At 60.7% G+C, this 12,206-nt stretch overlaps 1 long non-coding RNA gene across 2 annotated transcripts; it reads right to left on the bottom strand.

Annotated features, from left to right (window-relative positions):
• Window positions 1-1,943: 1,943 nt before the first annotated feature.
• LOC118970774 (uncharacterized) lies at window positions 1,944-11,966 on the bottom strand. 2 transcript variants are annotated; one of them, XR_005058874.2, is made up of 4 exons: window positions 9,579-11,966; window positions 4,657-4,779; window positions 3,220-3,878; window positions 1,944-3,108 (listed from the first exon to the last, which is right to left on the bottom strand). It is a non-coding gene; the product is annotated as an uncharacterized lncRNA (long non-coding RNA). The 2 variants fall into 2 exon arrangements; XR_012123200.1 differs by lacking the exon at window positions 9,579-11,966 and adding an exon at window positions 6,246-6,586.
• Between the last annotated feature and the right edge of the window lie 240 nt (window positions 11,967-12,206).

Raw genomic sequence — 12,206 nt, 5'->3', positions numbered from 1 at the left:
CACAGCTCCTGGCCATGTGGCGTCTCCGGCACAGATCTGTCCCCAGTCTGCTGAGACCCCAGGAGTGGCTTCTGCCACCTGTGCGTGCCCTCTGGGTTGGAAGCCAGTGTCAGGCCTGCCACTCAAGGGGAGGGGATTTCCCAGTGGGTGCCTGCAAGGGGACATCTCAGAGCCTGTCTGCCAACCCTGCTGGCACTGCCCCCTCTGTGGCACAGGCCCCCTTTCCAGTTGCCCCGCCGCACTCCAGTTGCCTTCTTTATAACCATGGCATCTTTTCTGAGCCCGATGGTTGGGTCTGCTGAGACCCTCCTGCACGGAGGCCACCCCTGCTGCAGTCCCTGTGTGCACTCGTGTGGCCCCCCGGGTGCATGGCCCCTCCGTCTACGGGCACAGCCCGGGGAGGTCCCTCCCGGGGAAAGGCTGCCCAGGCCCCCACCCTGGCTTGTTTGACCTGCTGGCCCCACCTGTGAGCCTTCCTGGGAGAGGCGTTATGCTCCTCCCAGGTCGGGGAGGGAGCTGGGGCCATGGCTCCCAACTGAATGCTTCCCTGTCTGCCATTTGGTCTGAGCTGGGACAGAGCCAAGCAGGGCCCTGCCCAGAAGGATAAGGGGTTCTTGTTTCCGCTCAGCCCCTCACCAGCTGCCCGGCTCCCCTCCCCGGGCCCCCCACCCCGCCTGCGGATCCGTGGGAGTTTCTCTGGAGGCGATCCCAGATTCTGCCTTCAGGGCCTAGGGCAGTTCCTGGCACAACAGCCAGAGTTCTGCCCCAGCCTGGCTGACCCCCGGGGGAAGCTCTTCCATAGTGAAGGGACTGTACCAGGTTGCTCTGGCTGGGGGGCCCACAGAGCTGCCTTGAGGACCTGCCCATCGCCTCTGCGGGACCACTGGGTCCACCTGTCAGGTGTCCTGCCCCGCCCTCCCACCGCCACTGGGCCGGCCAGTCAGATACAGCCACCTCCCTACGCCAGCCCACAGAGAACCCAGAGGGTGGAGCCCTCACCCCTGAGGCCGAGTGGCTCGCGGAGAAGAGGCACCAGGCCTGGGGAGTCCCCAAAAATGTCCTCAGGCACCAAGGTACAGCCTGCAATGCTGGGCGCCTCTGGGCTCTCGACAAAAGTCCTGGGCCATGGAGGAAGGTCCCCCAGCCCAAGTCCATGACCCACTCCAGGCCAGCTCTGGGTCACCCAGGAGATCAGAGTCCCAGGTCTCGAGTCCCAGGCCTCGGGGAGCTCTGCCGTCTGTGCCGGGTGGCCTGGCCCCCCTAGAGAGCGGCCCTCACACAGAAGGAAGCCAGGGGACTCGGCTGGTCCCCCTCACGGCCTGGATCCCAGAAGAGCCAGCCCTTCAGCCTCCCCCAAGTGCCTGGGTCCAGGGCAAAGTGGGCGGCCTGGCCAGCAGGCCGGGGGCCGTGGTCCTGCTGGGCTGACTCAGCACCAGTGTGAGCAAGCCCCTGTCATGGGCGCGCCTGGCCACTCAGCCCCCAGACGATAGGATGCCGTGCCCAGGCTGGGAGGGGATGTGGTGACCCTGCGGGGGGAGCATTCGTAAACTGAAGCCTTGTGGTTCGGGGGGACCGTGGTGCCCCGCCTCTCAGTACTGCTGGGACCAGGTCCACAGGGTCCTGGGGGAGACCCCCAGCCTCCCTTCCTGCCTGACTCCCTCCCACTCACATTCTTCCTCGTGGTTTAAAGAGCAGCCGAGTTAAGTGCAGAGAAAGAGGCGGCTGTCCTCTCTCCCCCCACCGCGCCCCCAGGGTGGAGGGCTCTGGGGGCTGCAGTGCCAGCAGGTCTCAGTTGACTGGCCCCTGACTGCCTGCTCAGCCGAGACCCACCCCAGACTGGGCTTGGGCTTCATAGAACATTCGAGGAGACGGGTCAGGGTTAGGTGCGGGCCGCTCCATTAATCATAATTGATTTAATTAAGAAGATAAGAAATACAGCTCATCAAAGATTTAATTATAATTAGCAGCAAACAACACTTGGATGAGTCAATGACTCAAGTGGGTGCTAGTTCCCACTTCCCTGTCCAGAGCACCTGGGAAATCAAAACACCCCAAGAAGGCTGGGGTCAAGGGCCGCCGAGGTGAGGGGTGCAGCTCTGACTGGCCCCAGTGAGGCTCAGAGGGGCTGAACGTGCACAGCTGGGCCAGCCTCGGAGCGTGGCCCCTGCGTGGCCCCTCGGCCAGCAGGGTCCCGGCCCACATCCGTGCACAGGAATGTGCCAGGGGCAGCCCAGGCCTCTGTCCTTTAGCAGCTCGTTGCCTGCAGAGGCCCCAGGCCGCCTGCGTGGGGTCAGAGCGCTCGCAGGGCCTGGGTGAGACCTGGGCACACGAGCCGTTTTCCCGAACATCCCTCGTCTGATGAAGCCTGTGTGGAGGGAAGGTCTGTCCATGAAGCGCCCTCTGCCCCTCTGGTTCCGCAGTGCTGTGGCCAGAACCACCCCGAGGACCCCACAGAGCCACCCCCACCCAAGCCCCAGGCCTGCATGGATTGCATGCTGAGGTCTGGGCTCTGTAACCTGCTCCAGGGGAAAAATTCTGGGCCTCTGGGCTCAAAGCCAGGAGGGTGCACAAATGGATGAGCAGCAGGCAGTGGTCAGAGGCGAGGTCCGGAACCCCCAGGTCACAGCTGCAGGATGGGGGTCTGCTGGGGGTCCGCCAACCCAAAGGCCCAGCCCAGATCCCTCTGTCATCAATGACGCCGGAAGTCTCCAGTATTAGAAAGCCTGTTTGGAACCATCAGAGCCCCAGGACATGGCCGTCTCCATGGAAGCCATGGACACATGGCCTGTTTTAGGGCCTGGGGCTCCCGTCGCAAATGATCACAACCTGGGTGCATTAAACAGCTCTGGATTCCAGAAGTCTGGGATTAAGGTGTAGGTAGGGCCCTGATCACTCCGGAGGCTTGGGGGGCCCCTTCCTGCTTCCTCCAGCTCCTGGTGCCTCCCGGTTCCCTGGGCTTGTGACAGCCTCACTCCAGTCTCCACCTGCATTGTCACATGGCCACTCTCCTGTCTCCGTGTAAACCTTCCTCTCCTTATAAAGACGTCTGTCATTGATTTAGGGCCCGCCCCAATCCAGGGTGATCACATCCTGAGATCCTTATTGCATCTGCAAACACCAAATAAAGTCACATGCATAGGTACCAGGGATAATGACGTGGGAGACACTAAGCTGTGTGGCCTGCTACAAGTCACTGCCCTTCTCTGAGCCTCTGCTTACCCATCCATGAGCCTCTGTCAGGGATGCCCGGAGTGGTGCCTCCCTGAGCAGGCATCCCAACCTGTGGATTCCAGGGCTCCCTGGGTGCTGGGACCCAAGCAGAGTCACAACAGGTGAACCAGCTGGTCGGGAGTAGAGGCTGTGCATTGTATCGGGGGCTCTTCAGTGCACAAAGCGCCCCAGCTCCCACTGGCAGAGGTGACCTGTGCCTCACCAGGTGAGGCACAGGCCCCCCCTCACCCTGGGGGGCAGGACAAGGTCAGTTCCAAGGGTCCTTCCGGGTCTCAAACCAAGATACCCTCTCTTCACTGTACCTCTATCCAAACTGAAAGAGATCGCAAACCCAATTAGCCGAAGATTAAACAGGAATTGATTTTAATTCAGAGCCCTTTGAGCGCTCTCCGTCCCTGATGGGAGGCAGTGGGCTGGGGCCTGCTTCCCCCATCGCCCCGCCTGCCGCCTGCCGTCTGATTGAATCTTCGGTCCCAACCGGGCTCCTCCTGATGAGGTCGGCTCCTCTCATTGTCTCACAGTGATTACCAGGCTTGGCCCACCACTGAGGGGGAGACCTGATTTCCTCCGTTCCAGCCTTGTGTCGTCACTCTGGTGAGCCTTCCTCTGATCTCCAGCTGTCAAGCCCAGGGCCCATCACAGCGGCTCTGAAACAGGCACGTGGACACTCACCTCCCCATCCGGGGGTGGGACACGGAATGTCCCCCACCTGAGCACTTCTCGGGAGGCCAGCCGTCCCTGTTTTGGGAGGAGGGCCCAATTTCGGATACCCCAGCTGAGAGATTCTTGCCTGTTAACTAGGCTCATGACCTTGAGAAGGTCAAGTTTGACTTTGAGGAGGAGAATCAGGTGTGTTTGGGGAGAACCCAGAGGTGAGCCCCAGTGCCTGAGAGCCCGAGTCGCAAGGATCCCCCGCAGCCAGGGTCCCTGCACTGTCCTCAGATGCCACCAAGCAGTCAGGGGTGCCAGGACAGGCCCGCCCCTCAGACCCAGTTTACAAGGGGTGTGGCTCTTCATCCCCAGGCCCCTCGCCCTGTTCGCCCACACATGCCAGCTGGCCGTGGAGCAGGCTGCCGGGGTCACTGCCCTGCAGGCCAACGATCCACAGGGCCAAGCCCTGGGCAGTGCCCAGAAACCCTACCACCTCCCCTGCAGAGCCTCAGCCTGACTCCCTCCCCACCGAGAAAATCAAGGCCCAGTGGCACCTGCTCACCAGCCCAGGCAGCAGAGGAGGGCCTGTCCTCCCAGCCAGCGCCCACTGAGCCCTCGTCCCCAGCCCTGCGCCCCCGGCACTGCAGGTACCCCAGGCAGCCTTTCTCAGCACCATCCCGCCCGCTGTCTTCACCCCCCCACCGGCCTCTCCCTCCAGTCCTCATGGTCAAGCTCCTGGAAGGAACCACCGGGCACTCTGTCCCCCTCCCCCACCTGGTGACCACCAGCTGAGGCCACTACCACCAGGCATCCTGGCCTCGCTGTCCTCTCTGGAGCTCATGCCTGGTTTAGATCCATGTAAGAACCACTCTCTCTTCTCTGCTCTCAGACTGGAGCCTGGAATTTGAAAGGTTGTCTTTTAGAAATGATTATGAAGTGTGTATTTCATTTGATCCAAGAGTTTCAACACAGCATCTTCTGCCTGGAGCTTAGAACCATGAAGCATTGAACTGGAAGGACCTGCAGGGACCACCTGGCCTGAAACATTGCAGCAAAGGATGTCACTATGCAATAAGAGGGGAAAATAGTGACTGCTAATACAGAAGCTCAAACTGGGGCCCAGAGAGGGGCAGCAACTCACTTAACCACACACAGCAGCTTAGCTGGGTTGGAACTCAGCACCCATAGTCCCAATGCCCTGGATCAGTGCCACCCTGACATGGTCCCTGTGTCACTGAACCTCAGCCTGGCTCCATGGCAGTGCTCCACTCCATCCTTACAGCTGCCAGATTCACAAGACAGGAGCAGGTTTTGTGGCTGTGTTTCTAACTTGATAAAAAAGTAAAGTGCTTTTAAGGACACTTAATTCTCCTTAGAGCCTACCTTCTGCAGCCTGTGAAGGAAAAGCCCTGATTTCTGCCCAGAGACACATTCCTGTCAATACCTGGGATCCTGCATGCTCGTTTTGATCCTGAATCTTAGCAAGTCCCTTCTGAGATCAAAGCTGGTGAGGTGGACAGGCCCCTTTGAAGTTTACTGGGACTTTCTGAGACACAAGTCCTGGCAGCGACAGCCTCTGCTTCGAGTGCAAACTGCCTCGGAGCAAGGCTTTTATCTTTATAAATATTTCTTCAAGGGAGCCCTCACCAGCCACCCCTAGAAAGGCCGCATGGAATGGCCACATGGGGTCTCCACACACCCACCCTTCATTCCCCGAATTTCCTCCCACACTGGGCCTCCCCGAAGGCCCATGGTGCCGGAGGGACTGTGAATGTGGCAGCAGGCACAACACCCAGGCTGCCACCTGCGTCCTGCAGCCGATTTAGCTTATTGAGGGTAGCTCTACACCTGGAGCTTTCTACGCCCATCTCTGCCGCCTGGAGAGATAGTCTGCCTGGGAAAACGCTGCAAAAGGGAAAGCGGAGCAGGGGAGGGAGCTCTGATAACCTTGTCTAACCTCCTGGATCCAGCTATGCCTGAAGCTTGATTGCCCCTCACATTTTCCAATTCTATGACCCAATCAATCATCCCATTTTTTTGAGCAAGTTTTGAGAAAGGTGTCTGTCACTGGGACACAAAAGATGCCTAACCACTCAACAACGGCCTCTCATAGGTGCTAGATGTGGGTAGCTGGCTCCCTGCCTCCTAGACAGAGCAAAGTGGTCCAAGGAGCTACTCCTCTGGGGTCCCAGAAGCTCCCTCTGCCGGGGCCTGGTCTGCAGGGGGACTGGGCCTTACAATGCCCACAGTGTGGCCCTGGTGACATAGGGAGCAGGTCATGGCTTGGAGAGCACAGCAGGTGGTGGCACCCCCAGGAGGGGGCCCCCCTGCTGAAAAGGGCCTCCCCAAAAGGAGCCACCCACCTTGCTCTGGCCTGACTGGCTGCTGGCCCCCAAGAGACTTCGTGAAGCAATGCGGCTGTGAACTGGGGTCACAGTTCTCCTTGGATATCTGCATCAGGAGATTCTTTGGGGCCCACGGGAGTTCCAGACACGTGCAAGGGCCGCTCAGCCCAGCCTGGCCTCAGTGGGTCTGCCACCTGCCGACGGGCACAGAGCCGCCCCACATGCGGAGCGGACCGTGCTGGTCGTCTCCAGCCACACCCATGAGCGTCTGCCTGCATCCTGTTCCCTGCGTGTGAGCTCACACAGTCCCGGCTGACTCGGGCCCGGGGCTCACCCGCCTCCCAGCCACACACACAACCACAGACGTCATTGGACCCCGCGGCCCCTGGGTTTGAAGCCAAAGAGCCTGGAAGGAGCCAAGGATAGATGGCTGTCCCAGGACTGCAGGGGGACATGGAGGTATGGCCGGCCATCCGCGAACACCGGGGCTCAGGCCGCCCTATTTTGAAAGCAAACACATGATGAATTCATCCCTTCCCTTACCCTCCTCCACCTCCCCTGTGAAATCTATTTTAAAAGATCAGAATTTTCTTTACATCCACCTCCAAAATGCGCTGCAAGAGTAACTGGGACAAGAGCAGATTGGGGGTGGGGGAAGCCAGAGGGTTTGCAGTCCCTGGGGGTCTGATTCACAAGAGCCCCCATTCCCGGGAGCGATGGCAGACAAGCAGCATCCTGGGGGACACACAGCGCTCCCAGGCCCGCACACCTCCACCGGGGGCTGGGTTGACCCGGCCAGAGCTGTGGGGGGCAATGGGCCCTGTGCCCATGGAGCCTGGCACCTGGGTGCCCCCACTTTGCACTCGGATCCCTGCTTGCCTTGCTCACCCCTCAGCCCAGCTGAGTGGGCCTGTTGGGGTGACTGAGTGTGACCTCAGCTCCCGGCCCAGCCTGGGGCCCCACCTCCTGTCTGGGCCCCTGCCTGGTGTTGACTCCACACCCCTCCCAGCAGCCCCACTCCCCGCTCCCCAGCCTCTCCTGAGGGGAGTTGCCCAAAGAATCTGAGAATCCGGAGAAAGCTGTCAAGGCCGGCCTGGGGAGTGGCGCAGCCCAAGCCAGCCCTGCCCAGAGGGCGGCTGATGGCGGAGTGGAATCCCTTCCTCACCGACGGGAGCCAGTCTGTCGTGCCCCTCCACCCAAGTCCCGCTGGAGGCCCACCATCTGGTCAGCTGGCACCCCATGATCACCCCCCAGCCAGGGAGGCCCTGGTGCAGCCCTCACCCCTCCATCCCATCTGTGGACGTCTGGACGGAACTCAGGTGCTGGAGGGACGGCAGTGGGCCAGTGTCCCCCCACACCCTGGCGCTGGTCACCCCAGCTGGTTAGGCTGGGGGTCAACCTGGGCCTGGCTGCTTCCTGCTCAGGCCCCGCAGGTCAGAGAGCTGACATCCTGCTGCAGGGGCCACACTCCTTGAAGGAGACCTGGGGAAGTGGGGAGGGAGCCCCTTCCTGCACACCTGCCCCTCCAGGCTGGCCACCAGCTGGCCGCTGTCTTTACAGGCCTGGCCCGCGGCATCTGGGGCCAGTCCTGCCCAAGGAGGAAAGCACATTAGCAGCCCCCACTGGCAGGCAGGTTGAGGGAGACCTGGGGCACCCTGCCTCACTTCCTTTCTGGACCCCTGGAGCCCCATTGGGCCCAGCCCCATCACAGGGCCTGGTCCATCCAGCTAATGCCTCCATTTCCCGCTGGGAAGGGAGCCCTGCTGGGCCTGGTCTGTTGGGCAGAGCCACACCGCAGTGCCCCAGCCACAGACTCCGCTGGGTGTTCACTGAGCGGCATTCCCTGCGCCACCCCAACTAATCAGACGAATCGCTCTGATGAATCAGAACCCCAGGGACTGAAAATCCTCGGTGCCCTGTGGTCAGATGCCCATCTCAGCTCTTCCTCCCAGGCCCACCTCTTCCAGGAAGCCTTCAGGATAACCCCACCACATGGTGACATCTCCCTCTGAACTGTGGGACTAGGGCCGACCGCAGCCTCTTGGAACCCTTGTCCCCGACACACAGACACCCCCGCTTACACGTCTCTTCTCATGACTTGCGTCATGGCCGTGTGTGAGTCCTGGCCCTTCAAGACCACGCCTGCTGTTGGCTGGCCCACGAAGCTGACAACAAACCTCTCAAGGCCCCAAACCTGCCTCTGGCTGCCCCCACAGCTCAGGCCTGTGCCGCGTCCTGCCGTGCGTCTGAGCGCACAGTAGGGTGCTATCTGTGCTCGGTGAATGAGCGTGTCAGGGCGCCTGCGGATCTCTCACACTGGAGACAGGACACACTGTGGGAGGGGACTGGGCTGGGAGCCCCCATCCCCAGGCCAGCAAGACTGGTAATGGCCATGCAGGCCTGTCCCACCACATGCTCTCCTGCCACACGGCCAGGCTGGCCCCAGCCCCCAAGATAGATGGTGAGCACCTGGCACTGCAGTCCACCTACCTGCTTCGCTCCTTCAGCAGGGGATCCCAGAAACCCTTGGGGCTCCCTGCGGCCTGTAGAGGGCAGAGTGTGCCCACTGGGTGCTCTGGGCCTGGGGCCAGGCCCTTCACCAGCCACAGCAGGTGGCTCCTCAATGGGTACCTCCTGGGTCCGGCCCGAGCACTCCCAGCTGTGGTCTGCCAAGGAGAACCCCCCAGAACCTCCTGGCTTTGGTGAGCTGGGGACAGCCTGCTGGGGAGCTGGCGCCTCTGAGACCTGGGCCTGTCTGGCCCCTTCCGACCCCTTGGCTGCCTTCATGGGGCCAAGTCGGGGGCAGCAGCTATGGACGTTCAGGGTCCTGGGTGGAGCTGGGTGCAGGTCCTGGGGACTAAGCAGAGCCAGGTGAGCCTGCAGCATCTGTGTGGAGAGGCCTGGAGGAGGGAGAAGGCCAGCAGCGGGGCACCCCGAGTGTCCTGGGCCCGTACAGGCAAGTGACCGGGGCTGAGCCAGGACAGCAGGGGTGCCAGGCCGGCCTTGGGAGGGGACACCTGCCTTGTTCAGTAGCCAAGGGCTCCCACAGCCCAGCTTGTGCCCAGGCTCTCCTGGACAGCCCTGCCTGAGTGCTGGTCAGGGTCAGCCAGGCAAGCCCAGGCCCTGGGCCCCAGCACACGGCCCCTGCTCTGGGCTCCGGTCCTGGGCCACAGCCCGGCCCTTAGAAAGAGCCCTGTCTGCAAGGCCCCGTGGAGGTGGGGGGGGGTTCCCCACAGCCCCTCATCCTGAGCCCCCGACGGAGGACATTGGGGACGTGTCTAACGCCCCCCGCCAAGCCACGCTTCTGCCAGATGACAGTGTCCCAGCCAGCGAGGCAGACGGAGGGCCCACCTCGTGCTCCCGACCACACTGCTAGCAGCGTCCCCTTCAAGGCCACGGGCAGCCGGCAGCCTGGCCTGGGGCCACGCCAGGCCCTTCTGGGAAACGGACGCACGATCTATTTTTACCCTCTGACAACAGGCGCAGCCGATGTGACTTATCTCTGCTGCCCACAGGCTGCCACAGAGGCGGCCCTGTGCCCGTGGACCCGGCCCCACCCGCACAGTCCCAGCTGAAACCGGTGCGTGGGCGCGGGGCATCGGGGAGCCACCAGCGGCCCCACCACCACCCCTCTGGGGGGCCCAGGCGCCTGAGTCAACACCTCCAGAAAGGCCCAGGCATCCCGGGACGTTTCTCATGAGCCTGTGGAGGGTCCTCACTTCTTCAGGCAGCATCGCCTGCTGACCTCGAGGGGTACTCTCCAGGCTGCCAGGGCAGGGTCAGTCTTTCCAGGGGGTCTCTGCTCCAGCTCTCCATGGCCAGGAGACCCCCAGGAGCCCCTCCTGGTGTCAGAGGGTCTGGAATCGGGCTTAACCTCCCACTCAACCCAGGCCCTCCTGCTGGGAGAGATGACGCTCCCTCCCCAGGCCTGAGTAGAAGTGAACATAGCATGAAAATGGGAACTGGGGGGCGAGGGCAGCACGTGCAAGGACCGAGCAGGGTGAGGGGCAGCGGTGCGGCTTGGGTAATGGCTGTGGCGGCCTGCCTGGGGCCAGCCATGTCCTTCTGCAGCTGCCCCAGTGGTGCTGGTGCTCGGCAACGACAGGAAGCCTGCTGGAAACCTCAGAAAGCCCCAGGGGAAGACGCCCAGCAGCCCTCCCCATGGCTACCCAGGAGTGAGCAAGCTCCTGCCCGTCTGGGCGAGCTGGGGGTGCCACCCTGCAGGCCCCGTAGTCCCCGTCAGGTGCCCTGACGACCCTGGCTGAGGTCTCAGAGGACCCTTGGCTGCCACTCCCCTGCCCAGAGCATCCCCAGGCTGGCCCCAGCCGAGCCCGCCAGGTGAGGCTCAGGGCACCCCTCCAAGGCCCACACTGGGGGCACCAATCCCACTGGCAGATAGTGCCGGCCACGCCTGGGCAGGGGGACCAGGCAGCCTGGAGCTCTGTCTCTCAGAGGGGTGCTTTGGCAGGGCGGTCCTCCTCACGTCAGATCAAAGCCTGCCTCGGGGCTTGTCTCCAGACACCTTCTCTGGTCCACTGCAAGGTGTGACCCCCCATGGTGCAACTCCTGCCTCATAAGTCAGGGCCACGGGAAGGACAGGGACCCTTCACTCGGGCGCCTTCAAGGCTGCCATGAAGAGAGAGGCAGCCAGGTGGTCTCGGCACCACAAACGTGAGGGGGGGACAGCAGGGAGCCGGGCCCTCCGGACTTAGCAGAGGCGGCCCCTCTCGGCCACCAGAGCTTTCCTGGCACCGGTGACGCCCACCACGGCGAATCCAGACGCAGCAGCAACTGAAGCTCATGCCAAAGAGAAAGTTTATGTGCCATGTCCACGGGACAAGTGCCCTCATTCTGTCATTGGGAGGCCAGGTCAAGTTACAGGACACTACACATATACAGATGGCGTCATTGTCACCACTCTTCTGGAAGCAACTTCCACGTGGGGCAGAATGCACATGAGCTCAGTGCACAGCCGGGTGAGTCTTGATAACTGGGTGCACCCCACAGTCACCCCACAGTGGAGACACAAAACGTGCTCTCTCCTGCCCCCTACCAGGCCCATCCTGCAGGCAGCCTCTGTTTTGATTTCTGTCACCATTCGTCAGCATCACCTCTTCTTGGACTGCACCTAAATAGAATCACACAGGGGGCATTGTTCTGTGCCTGGCTTCTCCCTTAACAAAGCCCCGAGGCCCTTCCATGTTGTCAGCATCCTTCAGGGCCCAGGAGTGCCCCGCTGGGTGGGTATTCAAGCTGTCATTCAGCTGTTGGCTGTTATCAAGGAAGCTGCTGGAACACCCTTTCACAAGCCTCCCTCTGGGAACTCCTTTTCCTTTCTCTTGTGTAAATATCTGGAAGTGAGATCTCTGAGCCATCAGGCAGATAGGTATTCAACTTTATAAGAAACAGCCAAACGGTTTTCCAAAGTAGCTTTGCAAGTTTACAAGCCCCCCACAGGGCGAGAGTTCCAGGTGATCCACAGCCTCGTCATCAGTGATTCTCCACCGCTGCCACCGAGCGGGTGAGAGATGTGAGGTCACATCCCTGATGACTGAAGGTGTCTAGCGATTTCTAGTGGTATTTATTTTTGTTATTGATTAGTAGGGGCCTTTATATATTTAGGATAAAAGTCCTGTGTTAGATAAATGTACTGTGATCTTTTCTCCCAGTCTGTGGATTGAATTTTATTTCCTTAACAGGGTCTTTGCATGAGCAAATGTTTATAATTTTAATGAAGTCTGATTCACCAATGTTTCCTTTGCTGTGTATTGCTTTTTGTGTCTTTTCTAGAAAAACCATCTCCTATGTTTTCTCTGATAAGTTTTATAGTTTCAGCTTTTATACATTGGCCTATGATCCGTTTCTAATCTGTGTGTGTGGTGTAAGTTAAAGTCGGAAGTTCAACTTTTTTCTCCGTTTATATACTTGTTTCAGTTATTTGTTGAAAAGATTTTCTTTTCCTGATTACATTGCCTCAGC

This window comes from Manis javanica, chromosome 12 (assembly GCF_040802235.1).
Source record: "Manis javanica isolate MJ-LG chromosome 12, MJ_LKY, whole genome shotgun sequence".
NCBI classification, from domain to species: domain Eukaryota; kingdom Metazoa; phylum Chordata; class Mammalia; order Pholidota; family Manidae; genus Manis; species Manis javanica.
The sequence above is the reverse complement of the archived record's forward strand: the minus strand, read 5'-3'. Positions and strand labels throughout refer to the sequence as shown.